Source organism: Alexandromys fortis, unplaced genomic scaffold, assembly GCF_014885135.2.
Source record: "Alexandromys fortis isolate MF-2015 unplaced genomic scaffold, M_Fortis_MF-2015_v1.1 scaffold_246, whole genome shotgun sequence".
NCBI classification, from domain to species: domain Eukaryota; kingdom Metazoa; phylum Chordata; class Mammalia; order Rodentia; family Cricetidae; genus Alexandromys; species Alexandromys fortis.
Window position 1 is genome coordinate 1,802,351 of NW_026068131.1, and position 15,946 is coordinate 1,818,296.

The following is a 15,946-nucleotide window of genomic DNA, read 5'->3' on the forward strand; positions in this document are numbered from 1 at the left end:
TTAGGGCCAAGGCAATGCATACCCAGGAAGCAGGGTTGGTAAACAACTCTGAGAGCACAGAACTTGCAAGTTTCTCAGAAACCCAGTACAACAAGGGCAAGAAAGGTCAGGACTCCCAACATCTCCCCCTAATGATTTTAAAAAGGAAGATCCTCCTGTTTTAGGTCATATCAGGAGAGCAGTCCCTTACCCATTCTTGGGAGGCCTCTTCCCTGTCTTAGGCGGGCCCTCCCCTGTAGAAGTTGCCCATCTATGGAGGTATCCTCAGCATTTCTGCATTTGTAGCCAGACTTGTGGCACATCTGATTTCCAGACGACAGACATAAAAGATCCTGCTGAGTGACCATGTTTTGTGATCTCATGGATTACACAGAATCCAGAGACAAATGCCCATGGCTATGAAACTCAGAATAGCCAGCAAGAGAGTCCCTGAGCACTGTTGGACCCAGCCTCCCAACTGGGCCATAGCATTCCACCACTCTTTGGCTGGAACAGTGGGCACTCGAGTATTATTTAAAATTAAGGGAAGTAGCATTTTTTAATTTCAGAAGCATTAGTCACAACAGAGAGTGTAATACAAACTGTATCAAGACATTTGTTGAATTATCCATAATGAGTCGACCTGTTCTTGCAATAAGGCAGTTTGCTGATTTAAATTTAAAAGTCCAAATTTGATGTGAGAATTCAAGGCATTTTGCCTTTAAAGGACCTCACTAACTTGTCCTGCCAATCTATCCATAGTGTCTGCCACAAGAGACGTTTGGGCCACTGCCAGTCCAGCAACGGTTGCAGCAGTAGCAGAAACGGTAATGATCGCAACCACAGCAACTATTATTCCGAAATCACATTTTTCTTGATACAAAGTCACTTCTGCACAAATGGCCTTCTCTCGGACTGGCAAAGGAATGATTGCTGGTACACGAACTAACAAGGCAGCCGAGGAGCTTCCATCCCAGCAACTGCTCAGGCTGCAGTCTCTGGAAGAACAATCAAGAACAACATCTCCCTCCCCAAAAGTACTATTCTGAAGTCAGCAGGCCTATGGCCATACCACCACATGTTAATAATACCTCTTAGGTCCATGATCATGTGTCACAGTACTTTTTAAATCCTCCTTATTCATGGAATACCAAACATGTCTTAGTCCCACAACCTTGCTAGATGTAGCAATTGTATTAAAATCAACCATGGAAGCATTACTGAGTATTACACAGTGATGCAAGAATGAAGAATTTTAAGAGTGTTTCTTACCTTAACAAAACCTAATGTATCCTGAAGAGAAAAAGTGGCATTAACAGGAGCTTGTTCTAACAACTGGTGGAATAAAAAATGGTTATAAGATCTTCCTGGGGAGATCTTCCAAGCTCCATTGCAGGAAAAGATCAAAATTTTTTAAGAGTTTGGAGAAGGAAAGATAGAGAAGCCTCAGATGGAGGTGGCCCTTCTCCATTCATGTTCTCTAGCCTGGAGGACCAACTCCAGTGTACAAAGGGAATCAGTTAAAGTTGTCTAGTCTGTCCCAGGAGATGCTGGACTGAGTATTGAGACTTCCACACCTACCCATGGCTCAACTAACATTTCCCCATTTCCCTTCCCCTTCTCTTATGAGGCTCCTTGTTTGCAGGAGCTTAGGCCTACACTATCCCTCACATCAAAATATTTGCCACCTGGAAGAAAAGGTTCCAAGGGAAAACAATAAAATAAGCTTCCCCTGGCTCCTGGAATATCCATTTTAGAAAGGAAATCCCAGAGACGTCAAATATAATGGCCCCCAGCCATGACAGTGAATAGCTGCCAGAATGCAATAGCTACTATAATCCTCCCTGCATTAGAATCCTGATGCAGTTTGTGATGGCTCAAGGAAAAACAGAGTTAGGAAGAGAAGAAACTAGTAATGGAGAGGCAGAATCAAGAGAAAAAGAGGCTGTGGAAAGGACAGTTGGGTTTGTCTGGGTGGGGTATTAGAAGATGTTGAATGAAGAAGTGTTCATCATTCATAGATTTTGCTCCAGTTTCCATAAATAGTCTTCCAAACATTGTGGAAAGCAAGATATTGACTGGACCTGTTAGGGGCAAGATAAAGCTCTCCTACCTGGGGCATGTGGCCTTCCTTTGGGGTTGGCAGACAATACTTTTTTTTTTTTTTTTTTTGTTTTCGAGACAGGGTTTCTCTGTGGCTTTGGAGCCTGTCCTGGAACTAGCTTTGTAGACCAGGCTGGTCTCGAACTCACAGAGATCCGCCTGCCTCTGCCTCCCGAGTGCTGGGATTAAAGGCATGTGCAACCATCGCCCGGCTCTCAGACAATGCTTCTTAACTGTAGCCAATTGTGAGACGTAACACAGGGGGATTTTGAGAATGTGGTTCTCATTTAGTCTAGTTTAGTTGAAGCCATGAACAAATAAATATTACCATCTGTAAAACTCAAGAAGGCCAAGTTATACAAGCTCTACCTTTTATAACCCAAGCCTCTCTGGATAAACAAAAGCTTCAAAAATTAGACCAGAGACCCCATAGTTCTTGTCCCACTTTATGAAGGTTATTTTCAATAACATGTCAATTTCGCTATGGATGAAACTCCAGGAATCCTATAATGCCATCTAGTGGCCATTTGGTCCAGTCTAAAGGAACCAACCCAGCTTCAGAATGTCTCCTGCTACTGTGCTCAGTCAGGACATTTCACTGAGAGTGCCTAAAGCTCCTAGGTGATAAGCTTCACCCAGGGCCATGTCTAATCTGAAAAGTGAAACACCATTGGAAGAGAGAATGCCCCTCTCTCCTCTGTGAGGGAATATTAGTCTTCACCCCAAAGACTTTACTCTTTGGTTAAACATAAAAAAGAAAAAATGGCTGGGCAGTGGTGGCACATGCCTTTAATTTTAGCACCCGGGAAGCAGAGGCAGGAGGATCTCTGTGAGTTCAAGGCCAACCTGGTCTACAATAGCTAGTTCCAGGACAGGATCCAAAGTTACAGAGAAACCCTGTCTCCATTAACCAAAAAAAGGGAAAATACCCTTGACTTTGTTCCTGGACATCCTAGTAAAGCAATGAACCCCTTCTCCTTTTGAGGACTAGTGGGACCCTGAGGATATAGTGCTCCAATATTCTCTATTTCTGTGAGCAAGCCTTTGGTAACCCTTAGTGTGGCTGGGATGAAAAGTATATTCATTATTGACATAGGAGAGACTGTTTCTTCCCTGACAACCTTTTCTCCCTAGGTCTTCTTACTATTACTTTACATCCTGGCCCACAGGCAGCCAGTAGAGAAGGAGACAGAGAGACAGACATTGGTGTGGGCTTTTGAAATCTAAAAATGCACCTCTAATGACACACCTCTTCTAACAAGGCCACACTTAGTCCCAACAATTCCATGCTCCCATATCTACCCTTCCTTTATCCCAACCATCCCATTCCCCCAAGTTCTTCCCATCCTCCCCTTCTCACTCTTTTCTCCCCATCTCCCCTTTCCCCCATCCCACCCCACCCCCAGTTCCCAGTTTTTGCCCGGCAATCTTGTCTACTTACAATATCCAGGAGGATAACTATATGTTTTTCTTTAGGTTCACCTTCTTATTTAGCTTCTCTAGGATCACAAATTATAGGCCCAATGTCCTTTATTTATGGCTAGAAACCAATTATGAGTGAGTACATCCCATGTTCCTCTTTTTGGGTCTGGGTTACCTCATTCAGGATAGTGTTTTCTATTTCTATCCATTTGCATGCAAAATTCAAGAACTCATTGTTTTTTACTGCTGAGTAGTACTCTAATATGTATATATTCCATACTTTCTTCATCCATTCTTCCATTGAAGGGCATCTAGGTTGTTTCCAGGTTCTGGCTATTACAAACAATGCTGCTATGAACATAGTTGAGCATATAATTTTGTTGTATAATAGGGCATCTCTTGGGTATATTCCCAAGAGTGTTATTGCTGGGTCCAGGGGTAGGTTGATCCTGGTCTCTCTGCCGCATCTGCGCACCGGTCTCTCCGCCGCGTCTCTATAATACCTTCTAATATTTTCCTCAGAAACATAAGTTTTGGGGGCTGCAGAAGGGTTAATTTGGGTATTCCATTGCTGCAATAAGTCACGACCCCACAAATTCACTACAATATTGGCTATATATGGCCTTAGTCTTCCTATTTGCCCTTCAGGCCCTATGTATTCAACCCATATCGTGCTTTGTTTTACCTGATATAGGGTTCCAATTCCCAGAAACTGAACATCTACCTCTTGAAGAGGCCAATTCATATGCCAAGATTCTGGAGTAATGATACTTACACCCCTACCCATGTCTAATAAACCTTCAATAAAAATACCATTTATACAAACTCTTAGCTTTGGTCTTTGATCATTTATGGAAGTCTGCCAAAATATATGTTTCCTTTGTCCTACTAGAGTTTTTGACTCATCCTCCACATTTAACCCTTTATTCAGACCAGTATTGCTTTTTACAGCAGGCTTTGGATTTTTAATTTTTTTGGTGAGACACATTTTCCACTGTAACTGGGAATGACTGGATCACATTTGTCATGGGAGCCTGCAAGAGGCCCCCCACAGCATTTCCTGATGGTATCAGGTTGCCTTGTCTATCTTTTGTTGACCTGCATTCGTTTGTCCAATGTTGACCTTTTCCACACCTCCTACATACACCTGAACCCTGAGTCTTCCTATTTATAACATTCCCAGAGGAGGTATTATTCCTAGGAATCCATTGTCTACAATCCCTTCTCATATGTCCCATTCTACCACCATTAAAACATTTGGTATTCTGATGTCTCCTTTTACCATTGGAAATTGCTTCTCCTACCCACCGTTCAGCTACATAATCAAGTGTCTCAACATTCATTGTATTTAAAACACATTTATCCATGGGTACTGATCTGATCTTTAAAGGCCCAAGGATCCATTTGCACTCAATGTTGGCATTCTCATAAGCCATAAATTCAATTATTATATGCCTAGCTTCTGGGTCAGTTACCCCTATTTGTACAGCCCTAGTTAGTCTTTGCAAAAAGTCACAAAAAGGTTCTCTCTGACCCTGTTTAACTCTAAGATGTGATTCAACTCTCTTTCCTATTCCTGAATCCTGTCCCAAGCCTTTAAAGCTGCTGTACAACATAGCAGTTAGGTCTGCCATCTGATTTCCTTTAGCTACAGCATCTTGAGCTTATTGGTGTCCTGAACAATGTATGATGGCTACCTTCCTTGGCTCAAAATTTCTTCTTTATTTTTTATGTCTTTTCCTGCAGATGTCAACAGTCCTCTTTGTCTGTATATTGCTCTGTGTATATGGGCAGTGGCAAAGGCATACCCGCTGTCAGTGAGATGTTGATAGACTTCCCCTTGCCATCCATAGAGCCTGTATCAAAGCCACATGTTTGACTTTCTGGGCTGATGTCCCTTCAGGGAGGCTACTGGCCCAGATCACTTACTTTCCATCCACCACTGCTGCCCCTGCCTTCCACTCACTTTCAACCATGAAACTGCTGCCATCCATATATTGGTTTGGACTCCCAGACCAAGGCTGATCCTTCAGATCATTTCGGGTACCAGCTTCTTCTGCCAGAATGTCAGCGCAGTGATGGGTAGGTGAGGAGTCATCAGTCTTGGGCAGTAAGATAGTGGGATTGAGGACAGCAGGGGGAGTGAAGGTCACTCATTCAGTCAACAAGAGGCTTTGATAATGTGTCATATGAGTGTTGGTCATCCATCGGTCAGGGGGCTGTCGGATAATGCTTTCTAGAGCATGGGGTGCCACTACAGTTGTCTGTTGTCCCAGAGTGAGCTTATCAGCATCTTTGATGAGCAGAGCTACGGCAGCAATAGCTTTCAGGCAAGAAGGCCATATGCTGGTGACAGGGTCTAATTTTTTGGATAGGTAAGCTACTGGCCTCTTCCAAAGTCCCAAAGTCTGAGTAAGGACTCCTCTGGCAACCCCTGCTCTCTCATCTACGTAGAGAGTAAAAGATTTAGTTAGGTCAGGCAAGGCTAAGGCTGGGGCCATCAGTAGGGCCCTTTTAATCTCTTCAAAGGCTTTCTGGTGATCCAGGGTCCATGCAAACACCCCCTTCTTTGGTTAGGGGGAACAGCGGGGCAACTAAGGTCACAAACTCGGGGATCCATAGCCTGCAGAAGCCAGCAGTGCCCAAGAATTCTCTTACTTGTCTTGGTGTAGTGGGGTGGGGATCTGAGTTACAGTCTTTTCCTGGCTTCCATTAGCTATTGTTTCCCTTCTCAGAGGGCATACCCCAAATAAGTAACCTCTGTCTGACACAGTTGAGCCTTTTTAGCTGAGGCTTGGTACCCCAACTCACCTAATTCCATTAGTAATTTTTCAGTTCCTTGTCTGCACTCAAGTTCAGTAGTTGCTGCCAAAAGTAATCGTCAACATACTGAAGCAAGGTTACCTGTGGGTTTTCAGCTCTGAATGTGGCCAGGTCCCAGTGGAGGGCTTCATCAAAAAGAGTGGGAGAATTTTTGAACCTTTGGGGTAGTCTGGTCCAGGTCAATTGACCTACAAGTCTGGTGTCCGGGTCTCTCCATTCAAAGGCAAAAACAGGTTGGCTGGAATGATGTAACCTCAGGCAAAAGGAAGCGTCTTTTAGATCTAGAACAGTGTACCACTTCCTGTCTGGTGGGAGTGAGCTGAGAAGGTTGTATGGGTTGGGGACAGCCGGATGTATGTCCTGGACCCTCTTGTTAACTTCCTTTAGGTCTTGTGCTGGTCTGTAGTCATTAGTGCCAGGCTTTTTGATGGGTAACAAGGGAGCGTTCCAGGAAGACTGGCAAGGCACCAAAATACCTTGTTGTATAAGCCTCTGGATATGAGGTCTAATTCTTTCTCTGGCCTCTTGGCTCATCAGGTACTGACATACTCCTATGGGGGAGGTATCAGTCTTTAGTCCCACTACTACTGGGGGAACTCTCATTGCCTTTCCCATGCCCCCAGTCTCTGCCCAAGCCTTAGGTAATGTCACTAACCATTCCTTAATGTCAGGGGTCTTTGCCTGACTCAGGAGCTCATGTAGTCTATACTCTCCTTCGAGTCTCAGGGCCAATATCATGGAGGTAGGAGTCTCCCATGTTACCTCCAGCCCGGTTAGAGTAAACCTGATCTGGGCTTTCAACTTTGTTAACAAGTCTCTTCCTAATAAAGGCATGGGACACTCAGGGATAACCAGGAAGGAATGAGTCACTTGTCCTCTCTCCAAATCTATAGATTATAAGGTGGTCCACGGATATTGTTTCTGTCCAGTTGCTCCAATTACTATATTCTTTGTATTCTTTAGTTTCTCCAATGGTTGTTTCAGCACAGAGTGCTCAGCCCCTGTGTCCACTAGAAAATCCATAGGGGTCTCCTCCACAGTCAGGGTTACCCTAGGATTGGGGAGGGGGTCTGAACCTCGTCCCCTCTAATCATCTTCTTCTAGAGCCAGTACCTTAGAGGTCCTTCCTTTCTTCTTTGGGCAGTCTCTTGCCCAGTGTCCTTTTCCTTTGCAATAAGCACATTGGTCTTTGTCCAAGGGGTGCTTCTGTCCATCTTCACTTATCTTTGGTCTTCTGTTGCCCAGGTTCCCTATCTGTCTAGGTCCTGTCTTTCCTTTCTCTCCTACCACTATGGCCAAAATTCTAGTCAAATTTCTCTCTTGTCTATGATCCCTGCGGTACTCTCTTTCTTCCTCTCTCTCTCTCTCTCTCTCTCTCTCTCTCTCTCTCTCTCTCTCTCTCTCTCTCTCTCTCTCTCTCTTCTCTTCCTCCATCTCTTGCTTATGAAACACTTTCTCTGCTTCCTTAACCAAATCCTGCAAGGTATAATCCTGCAACCCTTCTAACCGCTGTAACTTTTTCTTAATATCTGGTGCTGACTGCCCTATGAAGGCCATAGCTACCACTGCTTGCTGACCCTCAGAGGTTGGGTCAAAGGCAGTATAATGCCTGTAAGCCTCCATTAAACATTCAAGAAACACAGATGGCAGTTCAACTGGCCCCTGAAGAACCTCCCTTACCTTGGCCAAATTAGTAGGGCATCTTGCAGCCACTCAGAGACCTGCCATGAGAACTTAGTGATAGACTGTCAGCCGCTCCCTACTTGCTGCCGTATTGAAGTCTCAATCAGGTCAGTTAAGGGGAAACCCGGCATCTATTTCATTCGGAAGATTGATTGGTGCCCCATTTGCTCCGGGGACATTTTTCTGGACCTTCAACAAGATCCTCTCTTTCTCTTCAGTAGTGAAAAGGACCTGTAAAAGCTGCTGACAGTCATCCCAGGTGGGTTGGTGGGAAGACATCAAAGATGCCACCACTCCTGTCAGGTTGGTGGGATTCTCTGAAAAGGAAGGGTGATTAGCTTTCCAGTTGTAAAGATGAGCAGAGGAAAATGGCCAATACTGGAGTGGTTGGGGATGGGGTGGGTCCACTGAAGGGCCATAGATACGCAGTGGCAATGCCACTGTTGAATCTGGTCCTCCGGGACCCTGTGCAGGACTCTGAGCACACCGACTTTGTGTGCCTGTTGCAGATCTTTCTCCCCCCCCACAGTGCTGCCTCTAGCACCAGAATTAGGTATCTGGGGCAGTGGGTAAGTGGGTGGTGGAGGGCTTGGCCATTCAGGTGGCTCCTCAATCTCGGGATAGATTTTTTTTTTGGCTTATGTATGTTTTTATTGGTTTTATCCTTATAACTTGGTAATTTACATTTTTAAGAAAAATTTAATTTATTCTTTGAGAATTTCACACCTGTAAATACATTCTAGTCACATTCACTCCAACCTCTCTTATTCTCCTTCTACTTCTCCCAATAGATTTTGCTTCCAACTTCCAAATCTTTTTCCCTTGTTTTTGTGTTGTGGCCTATTTGCTGCCCACATGAGCATGTGTGTGGAGCTGTTCACCAAAGTATAAATAGCTTTCTTGTGACTACACCACTGAAGGCAACGACTCTCTCTCCACATTTACTGAAACTTTCAGTAGCTCCTCAAGAATGGACTGCACCCTGTGAGTGCCTTTTCCAGCCATAACTGAGTGTTGTGGGCCAAGTCTTGTCATGAACCTCTTTTCATTGCTTTGACCAAGGGTGAGAACAGTACTCATCTACGGGTATAAACACAGAGTAGGCCTTAGAATCAGAAGGCAGTTGGTTATAACCATAACTATAATGCCACTAAATGTACCAATGGGCATATCTTGCCTGACAAATTGGTACTAATAGCATCCATGATCCACATATGGGTAATTGTTTTAGTTAGGGTTTCTATTGCTGTGAAGAGACACTATGACCATTGCAACACTTGCAAAGGAAAACATTTAATTGGGGCTGGCTCACAGTTCAGAGGTTTAGTCCATTATCATTACGTTAGGAAACATGGCAGTGTGTAGGCAGACATGGTGCTGAAGAAGGAGCTGAGAGTTCTACGTCTTGATCCACAGGCAGCAGAAGGAGATGGTGGGCCATACTAGGTGTAACTTGAGAATATGAGTCCTCAAAGCCCATCCCCACAGTGACACACTTCCTTCAACAAGTCCACACCTACTCCAACAAAGCCATGTCTTCTAGTAGTGTTACTCCCCATGGGCCCATGAGGGTCATTTTCTTTCAAACCACCACAGTAATGCCACTGATAAATTTTCTCCATATCTACATAGCATAGTTACCTACATAGCAGCTTTTGGCATTATGAAGGTTAGCCAACAAGGAGGAAACTTCTGGCTCAATTGTAGCATGATTTTCTTTGTAGTATAATTAAAGTATGTGGTATCTTCAGCAATAGGGTCTCACCTGTAGTGATAGGAGCGGCGGGACTGCATCCCGGGCATCCGGCTGCCCACATGGCTAGCTTTTGCCCCGAAATAATTACATGGAAACTGTATTCTTTTAAACACTGCCTGGCCCATTAGTTCCAGCTTCTTATTGGCTAGCTCTTACATATTGATCTAACCCATTTCTAATAATCTGTGTAGCCCACGAGCTGGTGGCTTACCAGGGAGGATCTTAACCTGTGTCTGTCTGGAGTTGGAAAATCATGGTGACTCACTGACTCGGCTTCTTTCTCCCAACATTCTGTTCTGTCTACTCCGCCCACCTAAGGGTTGGCCTATCAAATGGGCCAAGGCAGTTTCTTTATTAATTAACCAATGAAAGCAACAGATTAGAAAGAAATCATTCCCACATCATTTCCCCCTTTTCTGTTTAAGCAAAAAAGGCTTTCATTTTAACAAGGTAAAATTACATATAGCAAAACAGTTATCAAGTAAGAATTACAGTTACAATATTTATATCTACTTTATCTTTTATCATAACTAAGGAAAACAATAACTATAACTAACCATTCTTCAACTCTATCAAAGACTCCAGAAGGATATAATATTGCCTATTATAATCCAAAATTCTAGAAATGATAGAGACATCTCACTGCCTGGACAGTCATCCTAAGTTCCTCTGTACCATTGGGGCATCCATCTTCAGCCTTCAGGCCCATAGTATCCAGCAAACATTTCCATGAAGCAGGAAATTTCAAAGACAGTTCAGTCATTTTCTGCTGTGTCCTGTAGAATGTGTCACAGACTCTTTCATGAGTCAGGAACCCTGAAAGACCATCTCACCTTTAGGCAAGTTCACCAGTCCTCTCTCTGCAGGTTCTTTGTGTCCAGTTTATCCATCAGTCCAGGCAAGAGCAGTTTCTTGCCCAAATGGCTATCAAACTCCATAAGGATCCTCTTCGATGCCCATCTTCCTATTGAAGTAGATTGGTGATGCCAGGAGCAGACGTGTCTCATTGCCATGAAAAACCCTAAGTTATTAAAACATTAAATGCCATATTCTGTAGTCTTTGAAAGATATGAAGAATGCCTATCTAATTGAAATATATCTCTATATATCTAGAAAATCTAACCAAATAACTTCAAATTTGACTATTATAGATGATTATCCATTAGCAACCTATATTTCCTAATTATACATTACATTTTAAATGAACTACACAATCACAATACCTTAATCAATATCAGAAATACATATGACAAAATTGACCTTGAAGTCCATACCAATGCAAATTATTCATACCTATATCATATACCTTTTTAAGTGTAAAAGAACATTTATAAACAATATTTGGGAATATGGGCACAGTTATTTCTCCCCAATCTGCTTCCTGCTGAATGGAGGCGTCATTAATTAGGTCTTTCATGGTATAACCTGTGTGCCAGGGTCATCTCAGTTGGCAGTTGAGTGAAGTAATTTTTTGAGGGTGTTCACAGCAACCTTTCAGGAGGGTGTGGTCTATCATACCATATTGGAATAGAAGCAATCCACAGGGTATCATCCTCTGTGAAAACAAAAGAAGACCCTCTCCAAAGAATCATATCCTTAGACCCAAATTCTGAAATCATAATACCCTTATATCCATTCTGGTTTAGCTTGGCAACCCATATAATGAAATGTCTCTCTGTACTTAGCTCCTTCACAGTCAAAAATTTTAAAGAAAACACAATGTACATAATCCAGACTCTCTGTGAATTTTTCATTTTTACGTGGCTTATTTTCCTTTATTTGTTTTAATCTATAACTATCTGTACTCTGTCTCTTTAAAGACTTTACCCCCCTTTTTAAAGGACATTAACTTTATTCTTTATATTCTTTTTCTTTTCTCTCCCAAGCCTACATACATTCATCCAACAGTGTGACCAATTTACAAATCTTTTATGTCTGAATCTGTTCTACTGTGAATCTGTAATGTTTTTTACTATCCAGGAGCATTTCTTAAAATGTTAAGTACTTCTTAAAAACTTAAGTTGAGCCACATAGGGGTAATACGGTACCGCCTGTTTCCTGAAGAGTCTAAACTTTAACTGCGCTGTTATGGTAATTACGGCAGTTCCTGCCTGAGGTCAGCACAGTTCAGCAAGGTGGAGCTGAGCTGCTCCTGCCTCAGAGCCATTTGGTGTCCCTAAGCCGCACACAGTTCCAGGCACACAGCAGTCCACATTGCCATCAAGCAAATCATAGCACTTTACTCCAAACGCTCCATTCAAAAGTTCTGTCTCCCGCAGGAGCCAGACAGAGATCGCAATGGTGGCACAGCCCAGAAAGCTGGAATTTTAAAACAGCCAGTTTTTTTCCGGCTGCTGAGTCAGGAAAATTTCTTTGCGGCAAGCCACCCAGAAACAGCCAAAAGTGTGTTAAACTCTCCTTTTTTTTTATAGCCCTCTCACGTTTTTAAGTAGATTTAGTTCATCACGTTGGGCGCCACTCTGTATTGATAGGAGCAGATATGATTTAGAAAAAAAATCATTCCCACATCAGTCACCTCTGGTGGGCAACCAAGACAATGGCAATAACTTGCATTTCTTCTGGGGTCCTTTGGGACCTCCCTGACCAGCAACTCATAGAAAGGAATCACATACCTGACACTCTTCCAAGCATTTTATACTTTGCTGGGAGATTGAAAATATACATATGTTGTTAGTTATTAATGTCTGAGTATATCATTAGAATGTCTGAACATTCTTTTAGTTTTCCTGTATAGATCCTCTCATTCAGCCAGGGAACTTCCTTTGGGTCTTGGGGATATGCCCTCTTCTCTCCTTACCTCCCTGCATTTCTTCCTGGTCTTCTTTATCTAGAATGTGTTTTCTTATTACCATTTTGTACCAGCTGCAGTTGGTATCGGGATAGATTTTAGGAGGAGCCAAAAGTTGGTTCTCGGGAGAATTGTCAGGCCTCGGAGCTACAGGTTTCAGTTTGCACTCTGACTCTCAGAGAGCCAGGGCTCAGGAGCCTAGCTTCCATCTACGCACCCAAGGCTTAACCCAAGGTGGGGGATCCTGGACCAAATCTTGCCATACAGTAATGTATGGTTGTTGATTGGGATGGGATCCCGGTCCTTCCTGAAAAACAATAGCTTTAATTTCAAAAATAGTGATTAAATCAAAGGTGCCCTCTGGAGGCCAGCTGACACCAAGTGCCGGCCACTCTGAGGAGCAAAAAGTCTTCCATGGCCCTTTCTTAATCTCAATTGATAAGTTGTGTGCTCTAGCCTTAACATCAGTGCAATGATCCAGAGTTCATCACAGTCTGTCCCATAATCAAAGTCACAAGTAAGACGAAACAGAGACCGAAGACACCCAAACAAAGGCTAACAAAACCTAGACAGACAAAACCACTCCAGACATACAGATCTCCAATCCAGGAGAACTTCTGTATCCTCACCAGCACCCAGACGGGAATCTCCCAGGCATCCCTGGGGTCCCTCCTCACCTCCCGGGATGTCTCCCAGGGTGGCAGTTGATGATCTCCTAGCACATCTGCTGATCACTCCCTCCGTCTCCTCCCGAGACCCAAGCGACTGCAAAAACTGAAAGTACAGAACCTGAATTCAGTCGGCAGGGAAATACAAAGACACAGACAATGTCTCACCTCTAAGTGGGTCTTTGGAGATGAGGATGATTGCCAATCCCAGGACAAGCCCCCAATGAAAGACCCCTGGAGTGGGAAGACTCTCACTCAAGTCTTGGGATAACACAACCCCCCCCCCCCCAAGTACTCACAAGAGACTGTCCTTGCTGTAATCACACGAGGTTTATTGACAGAAACCAGTGTGCTGGGGCAAAGACTCATATTCCATGCAGGGGTAGAGGTGTTAGACCCCGAATAGCTGGGAGAAGGGGTATTTAAGGGAAGAAACCACAACCCAAAGCGGGTAGGGAGGGCATCATTGGAAGATTCTGAAAATACCAGTGATAATCACAAGGGGGTATCTCCCTGTTTCTCAAGATTGTTCTCAAGAATATAATCTAACTTTGTGGTCAGACAGTTCCTGGAACAAAGTCACTGAACCGGCCAACCTAGATTTTTGGCTCTACTCTTCCTGCTAGGGGAGGGGGTCTGGATTTATCCTGGCCTTCCACAACCAACCAACCAACCAAACAAACAAACAAAAAACTGAAGATGAATACATAAATATTCCAAAGGTACAATGGTACCTATAGAATAACCACTCATTCTATAGAGCCGAGAACTTAGCTTCTCACAAGAGTTCTCTGATCTGATAAATCATTTAAAAAGCATTAAAAAAAACCCCAGAGGCTCCCAGGTGGATTGGGAAGCCAGGCCATCCCTGCCCAGGTACAATTAGGGACACTGATGTGGTGGACTCGGTGACCATGGCGGTGTTTCATGACTAGGTGAAGATCGAGGACTTTCAATATGGCAAGGACTCAGAGACTTATTTCTACCCTGTGGGGACTTCTCCATCACCAAGGAAGAGTTGGAGAGTGGAGAAGACGTGGCAGTGTGTCCTAGCTGCTCTCTCATTATAAAAGTGATTTATGATAACAGTAAGTTTATGTGTGGAGAAACAGTCCCAGCACCTTCAACCAACAAAGAGTTAAATGCTGAAGAAGCCCTCAGGAACCCAAATCCTGAGCAGCAGGAAATGAGCCCAGGTGGACGGATCAGGTGCTGAGTAAACCACCTCTCTACAAGACAGCTGTCTGTGGCTTGCTCTTCCATGGGCGTGGATCATTATCAGCCGCTGAATTCATCATAAGAAACGAGCCTGTGACATGTCAGCCCTGGACTTTTTTTTTTTATTTTTTTTATTTTTGAGACAGAGCCAGCCCTGGATTTTATGCTTATACAGGATTGGAAGGATTCCTAATTGTCCATCTGAATTTAAAGGAAGGCACTTTTTCTTTCTCCCAGGTGCATCATTTGAATATCATAAAACTAACTCATTTTTCTGAAAACATCATCATCCACTTTAATCCTGAGGCTTTTTATTTTATTTTATTTTTAAAGATTTACTGTTTTATTTTTATTGTGTGTGTGTCCATTTGTGTGGGGGTATATGCATGTTGCGTACAGCTGCTCAGGAAGGCCAGAGGCATTGGGTTTCCTGGAACAGGAGTCACAAATGGTTTTGAGCCACCCAACATGGGTTGCTGGAACCCAGATTTGGGTTCTTTGAAAGCACGACACGTTCCCAACCTCTGAGCCATCTTTGCAGCCTGCAGGGCCTTTATTTTAAAAGCTAACATTTTGATGGAGTTGAGGAGCTGATTCAGATGAGGCCTTTTTCTGTCATTTGCTTTCTTGGAAACTTAAGGAAATCTGTGCCTTTCCTGGTTCTGCGCCCTGGCTCCTTTGGTAGCTAGTCACCTGACCTTGCTGAGACTGCACTGTTCCGGTTGGCAGTCATTCCTTTTGCTCTTCGTGCACAGAGTTCAGTCACAGTATTGACTGTGAGGCCACAGTTTCTCTATAACTTCCAGTTAGTGACTGAGGAGGGAAAAGCTAGACTGAAATGGTAGAAGAAACAGCTCCTGATACACGGTACATCCCTTATGTTAGGACAGGGGAAAAAGAAACACAGCCAATGGAAGAAAACTAGTGTCAGTGAGAGGTGTCATGTCTGCCAAATTGGAAAATGAAAGTACATGAATAATTTTGCTAGGTTGGAGCAAGTATCTCTGTATCCGGACCTTTATTTCTTGAAATGACTGAGGGGACTACATTTCAGACAGAGGTTAGGTTGAGTCTTCATATAACAGCAATTGTAACATGTCACAGCCCGTGTGGCCACTAGTCCTGATAAGTGACACCTCCACAGCAGAGGGTGAGCTTGAAAGTGTGAGCTGGCTCTAAATGGACATGCCCATGAGGGCACACTAATAAGCGTACACATAATGGTGTCCAAATCAGACATTCAGTCCTGTTGAGCAGGACTAACCTTGAGAAGGAGAAAACTGTGGAGCTGAACTATTACTCTTCCCTCACTGAGGATTGAGAGTAGCAAGAAGTCAGACTCAGTTGTGCAGAAGTTTGAAAAGTTTCTGCAAACACAGCTTTGCTGCGAACACACAGACTTGAAAGTGCATTGGTATCCAGCAGATTGGGGGCGTGGCTCCTGCAACTAAAATATAGCCAGTAGGACTGGAGAGATGGCTCATG

At 43.7% G+C, this 15,946-nt stretch overlaps 2 pseudogenes; one reads left to right on the top strand and one right to left on the bottom strand.

The window, feature by feature from the left end:
* Window positions 1–700: 700 nt before the first annotated feature.
* LOC126490828 (uncharacterized) lies at window positions 701–14,159 on the bottom strand (annotated as a pseudogene).
* Window positions 14,158–14,459, top strand: LOC126490829 (diphthamide biosynthesis protein 3-like; annotated as a pseudogene).
* The last annotated feature ends 1,487 nt before the right edge of the window (window positions 14,460–15,946 follow it).